This window comes from Phoenix dactylifera, unplaced genomic scaffold (genome assembly GCF_009389715.1).
Source record: "Phoenix dactylifera cultivar Barhee BC4 unplaced genomic scaffold, palm_55x_up_171113_PBpolish2nd_filt_p 000631F, whole genome shotgun sequence".
In the NCBI taxonomy this organism is placed as follows: domain Eukaryota; kingdom Viridiplantae; phylum Streptophyta; class Magnoliopsida; order Arecales; family Arecaceae; genus Phoenix; species Phoenix dactylifera.
The window spans coordinates 43,982-51,268 of NW_024068024.1; the positions used below are offsets into that span (position 1 = coordinate 43,982).

At 41.5% G+C, this 7,287-nt stretch overlaps 1 non-coding gene across 1 annotated transcript; it reads left to right on the forward strand.

Moving 5' to 3' along the window:
* The first annotated feature begins 5,952 nt into the window (after positions 1-5,952).
* On the forward strand, positions 5,953-6,058 carry LOC120106783. Its single transcript, XR_005508815.1, has one exon. It is a non-coding gene; the product is annotated as a small nucleolar RNA R71 (small nucleolar RNA).
* The last annotated feature ends 1,229 nt before the right edge of the window (positions 6,059-7,287 follow it).

A 7,287-nucleotide genomic window follows, 5' to 3' on the forward strand; every position in this document is an offset into this window, starting at 1 on the left:
GCCCCACGTGACCGGCACGCGCGCCCAGGAAGACTACGGCTGCCCCTTGATCCAGCAATCCGACTTCGGGTCGGATATCTTCGGCTCCGCAGCCCGACCCCGAGTCGGCTGCCCCTTGATCCAGCAATCCGACCTCGGGTCGGATATCTTCGGCTCCGCAGCCCGACCCCGAGTCGGCTGCCCCTTGATCCAGCGATCCGACCCCGAGTCGGATATCTTCGGCTCCGCAGCTCGACCCCGAGTCGGCTGCCCCTTGATCCAGCAATCCGACCCCGAGTCGGCAATCTCTGACAACAACAGACTGTTCCCCTGAGGCACGCCGCGGCCCCCTGCTCCACTACTCCCTGCAACGGCCGTATCCGGCGCTGTTCCACGATCCCCTGTAACAGCCGTACAAAGCGGAGCTCCACTACGCCCTGCCATAGCGGTACCTAGCGCTGCCCCACGACGCCCTGTAACGACCATGTCAGTGGCAACCCCATCGCGCCACACGATGACCAATCCCCAAAAAAACCCCCCAGCCTGATATATATGCGGCTGGGGAGGAAGGGGGAGGGGAAGCAAGATTTTCCAGAGTATCATCTTACCTGCTACCTCTCCTTCTCCTTCGATCTTCCCTAACTTGATCGTCGGAGGGCCTGATCGGTTATTTCAATTTCAAAAATAAACCACGCAATAGCACGTATCCTGTAGGATAGTGATTACGGGTGTCGGTCCACAGGGATTGGAGACAAATTATTTTTCTTTTAAAAATAAATCAAAAAGAAGGATTTGCTAACTTGATTTAACTAAATCAAACTATGAGTACGAATTGAAATTTTATCAAAGTAAATAGATCTAGGGTTTGGAATCCACCACATAGCATTGCATCAAGGATTGTGTTCTTAATCTTATCTTTTGGAGAGGCATGCAATTTCGGCTACAAGCCTTATAAAATAAAAGCATAAAGAGTTTTAGGAAGATCCATCTTCGGTATAGCATGAAGTGTCTACCTAAGTATGTTAATCTAGGATGCAGCACACTTCATCTTCCTAGGCATGGATCATCTTAGACTACTTTAGCAAACATGATTAGTAACTAGCATGCTCAAAATTTAAATATCATGAAGAAATATTTCATTGGAAATAAGAATTTAAACAGACTCCAAAATAATAAAAAAAATAAGAACTACAATTGCCCTGATACATTGCTAGGGCTTCATCCAGCCCTAGACTAGATGTTTAGCCGAGCATGGCTTCCGGACGACCTCCCATCTTCAAATGAAATTGAGCACCTCCCATTCTTCCCAGAATAACACAAACTCTTCTCTTTCCTCCCCTCTCTCTTCTTTTTTATTTTTTTTTTCTCTCGGCTTTCTTCTCCTTCTTCTTCACCGAAACAGGGGAGACCTCTGTTTCTTTCTTCTCCCCCAAGCTCCCTCTCCACCGAACGCCTCAGCCCCCTCCTTTTATAGCTGTCCGGAGTGTTCGTTCGGGAAGGGAGAAGAGATCACGGCCGGCTGATTCCGGGGCGTGATGCTGGAGGGAAAATCGCGGATGGATGGGGCGAAAGGCGTCAATCCATAGGAGAATGGCCGGATCTCGTGCTCCTTGATGGCTAGAAACGGAAGGGGATGGCTCCGGATGAGGGGTGCCGCGGGATCGCTGGGAGGCTGATGCGGAATGCCTGGATCACGGAGAAGGGGAAGGAGCTAGAGACGGACGCCGATCCGGAAGGAGCTGGGACGAGGGCGTGGATCTCGGATTTTGCTCGCTAAGAACGGCAGCTGTGAGGAGGCGGGGATGCAGGCGGATGCCTGATGCGGAAGACGCCCGGCTGGCTGGAGACGTTGCTGGCTTTGCTGGTTGATACGCACGGTGATCGCGGAGGAGTTGGTCTTCTACTCGCTCGGAATGGTCGCTGGCTGCAGTGCGGGATCGTCGGGATCACGGAAGAGGGGCTGGGAGGTTCGGTGATTGCGGAGGATTTGGAAGAAGATGAGATGGGTTTCCTTCTTCGGGTGCTTGATTGGAAGCGGGAGCTTGGATGCTGACGGCTGGGTGGAGTTCTTTGAACGCGGAAGCGGGGGAGGATGCGGAGGATCATGCGGCTTGTTCTGAAACAGGGGAAGAGAAGAAATAAAATAAAATAAAATAATGTGGAAGATGAATACGGGAATGAGTAGGATGTTTGAATTTTTTTATTATTTATATTTCTTCTTCTCTTTTTTTTTTTAGAAAAGTGGTTGGGGTCCACTCGGGTAAGTTGGAAGGGCTTTGTTCTGAATCTAAAATAAAGAAAGTTTGGACACGTGGAGAAAATGGGAGAGGCCTTTGTTTTGCTAAGTTGGGAAGCTTGGTGCACACGGAAAATATGACGTGGACAAAGGAATGGGTAGCTTCATGCACATGTGGGAGAAAGTAGTCCACACATGGAACAGATTGAGACTAGTTCGTGAATGGGATGACTCGACCTGCACACACATTAGACTAAATTAATATAGAAAATTAAACCAAACTTGAATTACCTCTAATAATTTATTCAAATGAAATGAGAGGGGAAACACATTTTCTTTTGTTAATATTTAAAATATGTGCATAACAATAGTAATAAGTGCTATGTAAAATAGATAAATTTGTACATTATTTAGCACTTATCACACCCCCAAACCTACATTTTGCTAGTCCTCGAGCAAAATAAAATTAGAAAAGAAGAAACTCTAACTCACTTTCGCAGGCATCGCGATTGCATTTACCATATGCAACAAGGCTTTAAACCCCTAGGTTACCTTAGTGGACGAGTTATAGTCTCGTGAGGGTTTCCAGTGAAGATACCCACAAACTTCAATATTAAAATAAATCATTTATTGTTATGATTATATTTTTTTATTATTATTTTTATTCTTTTTTTTTTATTATTTTTTTTTTGATCTATTAAGTGAAAATTAAATTCCAAATGCATACTAGTAAAGAATTTCAAAAACTCTTTTTTTTTATATTAAAATCTAATTCAAGATACATAAATGATAAGAATTTCAAAACACACACGGTTTTATTTACTAAATCAGCCCAAATTCTAGGTCAAGATGCAATTCAAGTTGAAGTCATTAAGTTTCCGTTAGGGAGTTGTAAGACTTATTTATACTGGAGTGCTCGGTGAAATCTGGACCGTACACAAGCTAAGGGTTCGGATCAACAAAATATTGCAAAGACTAGTAGTTTCCAAGGATTGGTCGAAAGGACTTGTTCACTGATTCAAAATCATCTTATCTGCAGGATTTCGAGAGTTGTGGATGTTTACTTTGGTACCTCACGGGCTTTATCTGTAATATTCCAGTTTTCTCGAATTTTTACAACGACGGCTTTCACACTATTGTCTTTTCGGTCAATACAGCATTTCTTCCTTTTTTTTTTTCTTTTCTTTTCTTTTTTTTAAGAAAGATATATAAATTGTGCATTTTTACTCTTGTGGTGATTTCTCCGTGTAACGAGCAATCAGTCGACAACTCTCACACCAGTTGGCATAAGGTGTCGGGCATCAAGACTCCCCTACGGACTTATGCTCGGAGTTCTCATCACAAGCCCACTTGACCTTTGACAATAGGTAGCCCTTTTCGATGTTCCTGACTAAATCCATTTTTATTGATGGTTTTTTTTTTTTTTTTTTTTTGGATTAGATAAGTATGATTCATCAGGGTCCAAGGTTGCTACCATACTCTCAACATAATGTCGAGCCTAGACCTTAGAAGAGTCGGCCAGTGTGTAGTGAAATTCCAAAGTATTAATTAGCTTACAACTCCCTAAGAGAGACTTAATAAAAAGAACTTAAATTTGTATTACTTCCCACTAGTCATTGGGCTTTTTAGATTTTATATACCTTGTGTGTTCATCATTCTCGCATAAATGTATATAAATTAGGGTTTTTTTTTTTAACAAAACTTTTTTTAATAATTTTTTTATTATTATTTTATGAAAATAAACACATTTTTTTTTAAAAAAAATATTTTTATTTTTTATTTTTTTCTTTTAAAAAAATGATTATTATTTTTTATTTTTTTTATTTATTATTATTATTTTTTTTTTTGGGATAAAAATCAAGATGAATACCCCCAAACCTAAACCTAACATTGTCCTCAATGTTAAAGAAATCTAAGAGAATTGGGTTGCCTCCCAACAAGCGCTAAGTTTATTGTCTTCAGCCAGACACAGTCAGGTAGTTTTTGCATCTCCTTTTATGGGTTCATCTATTTTGTCTATCATAAAACACTCAACTTTCCTCGCGGGTTGGTCGTCTGCATTGAACACATTTAATTTTACCTTCATGTTCCCAAATGATATATTCATTACCCTCGTTCTACAATTTATGCACGCATTGGCTGTTGCTAAAAAGGGGCGCCCAAGGATCACGGGGATTTGTTTCTTAGGATTAGGTTCATGTTCCATATCAAGGACGATGAAATCTACTGGAAAATAGAATTTGTCTACCTTGACAAGAACATCTTCAATTATCCCACGTGGTATTTTTACAGATCGATCAGCCAATTGAAGGGATACCGAAGTTGGTTTTAACTCACCTAACCCAAGTTTCTCATAAACTGAATAAGGTAAAAGGTTGACACTTGCCCCTAGATCTAAGAGTGCTCGATCAATGAAATTATTTCCTAAGACACAGGAGATGGTAGGAGCACCAGGATCTTTGAATTTCGGAGGGGTGTTGTGTTGGAGAATAGAACTCACTTGCTCAGTTAGAAAGACCTTTCTGGGCACATGTGTCCTAGATTTTCGCTTTTGGGTGCACAGGTCTTTAAGAAATTTGGCATAGGAGGGAACTTGTCTAATAGCATCAAGAAGTGGAAGGTTGATCTTCACTTGTTTGAAAACCTCCATCATCTCCTCTAGTGAAGTTCCCTTTTTGCCAAATGGAGAGGGTGAAGTAAGAGCTTCAGGAAATGGGGCCTTTGGGATATGAGTTTTGGCAGAAGGTGGACTAGGTGAAGAAGAAGAAGAAGGTTTTTCATTTGACATATTTCTATCCTCTTCTTCATCTTCCTTATTGTTGTCCTCTCCAATCTTATTGTTTACTACACGTCCACTCCTTAGGGTAGTCAAAGCATTGGCTTGTTCATGATGAATTGCATTTAGTTGATTTTCTTGAGCCATGTATTGTCCCCTAGGATTACTTAGTGGTTGGCTTGGAAGCTTTCCTTCCTCTCGCTTGTTTAGTGCATTAGCTAGTTGACCCATTTGGGATTCTAGCTTGGCGATTGATTGCGTATGAGAGTGCACTAATTGTGTAATGGTTTCCAAACCTTGAAGGGCGTTCAACACTTTCTCCTCAAAGGCTGTGTTTCTTTGGGGTGGAGGAGGAGTGTGTTGAAATTGAGTCGAGGGACGGTAGGGATGAATATTTTGTGGGGTTTGAAAATTCTGAGGGTTTGGAAAGTTTTGGGAATAAGGTTGGGCAGTATTCAAAGCTTGCTGCTTCCAAGAAAAGTTTGGATGATTTCGCCATCCCGGATTATATGTATTGGAAAATGGGTCATTACCCGGTCTAGGCAGTGTTTGAGCAGCATTGATGTGTTCTTGCACGAGTTCGGGAAATTGGGGCGCTGAAGGGCACTCATGAATAGGGTGGGATGGGCTAGAACAAATAGTACACACTTGTGCTTGGGAAGAGTTCATGTAATGCCCACCTATCATCAGTTGGTCAATCTTATGGGACAATGCATCTACCTTGCTAGACAGGTCCATAGAATGACTTATTTCACAAATGGTCCCTTTTCTTTGAGAACTCGGGGGTGCTTGACGAGAACATGAAGCATGGTGGAGGGAGTTTTCATTAAGATTTTCAAATAATTTCCATGCTTCATGCTCATTTTGAAGCATGAATGTCCCCCCACATGCGGCATCAATCATCTGACGGTTTCGTTCAGTCAATCCGTCATAGAAGCATTGCACTAGCTGCCACTTAGGTATTTGATGATGTGGGCATTTATGGATTAGGTCCCGAAATCTCTCCCAAGTTTCATGAAATTCTTCTCCCTCAGTTTGAGAGAAGCTTGTGATAGCACGTCTAAACTGGTTCGTTCTTCCTATGGGAAAGTATTTTTTTAAGAATTCTTGTTGCATTTGACCCCAGGAATGAATCGAATTGGCCTCTAAAGAATTCAGCCATTGCTTAGCTCTATCTTTAAGGGAGAAGGGGAATAATCTAAGTTTTAAAGCATCATCAGTGAAATTTTGAATCTTGACAGTGGTGCAAATCTCAAGGAATTCATCTAGGTGTTTATATGGATCTTCATTGGTGAGCCCATAAAAAGATGGAAGCATTTGGATCACACTAGACTTTATTTCATATTGTACCGCTGCTACTTCAGGTAATCGAATGCAAGATGGGGAAGTGTAAATGGTGGGAGTAAAGTACTCCCTCAAGAGTTTGGGTTGTTCTTCAGCCATCTTAAGAGGTGGGGATGATCCTAATGTTTTGATCTTAGCTCGAATGTTCCTAAGGGTTCGTTCTATTTCAGGGTCAAAAGGTAATAGGTTTTGTACTTTAGAACGACTACCGTGCATACACTAGTACTCGATCAATCAAGCATGCAATAAAAGAGAAAAGCATATCAATCCTAGTCTTTGTCCTAAAATCACTAGACAGCTCCTAACTGGTTTGAAGAGGGCACCTAAGCCTCCAATCCGGTCTAATGAACCGAGTTGACCAGGTAAGCTCCCAGGTAAGTGGAGGGGTCACGATGCGTTCGCAAAGGTCCCACTTAAAACCCACTTGCCTCGAACAGATGAACTGTCTCCCTTATAGGGACAAAGCTTGCCTAGACATCAACTAAGCCACAGAGCGAAATTGGTGCAACCTTCGGTGATCTTCGTCCTATTGAGCTCGAATGTCCCTAGGAGCCAACGTCTAATTGATTTTAATTAAAGATGACACTATGTGAGATTGAGTTCACCTAAGTTGGGCAAGAGTCCGGTGATGAAATCCGGCTCTTATCTTGTTGGGGTGATTGCCCTTACTATGTGCAAATTGATTTGTGTATGTGTATCAAGCATGCATTCACAATTTTGCTATAATTAAAATCAAACAATCACCACAAAATTTCAAACCAATAATTAATTTAAATAAGAAAAGTTTAGAGGTTACCAAAGGGAATTTTCCCAGCAATTTAATTTTTTTTTTTCGCAAACCTCTACAGCATTTTTTTTTTCCGGCAGTTCTCCTTTTGATCATCCCAGATTTTTTTTCCTCGATTCCTGATCAAATAAAAAAAAAATAAATAAAAATTAGTAAGGGAGAAAA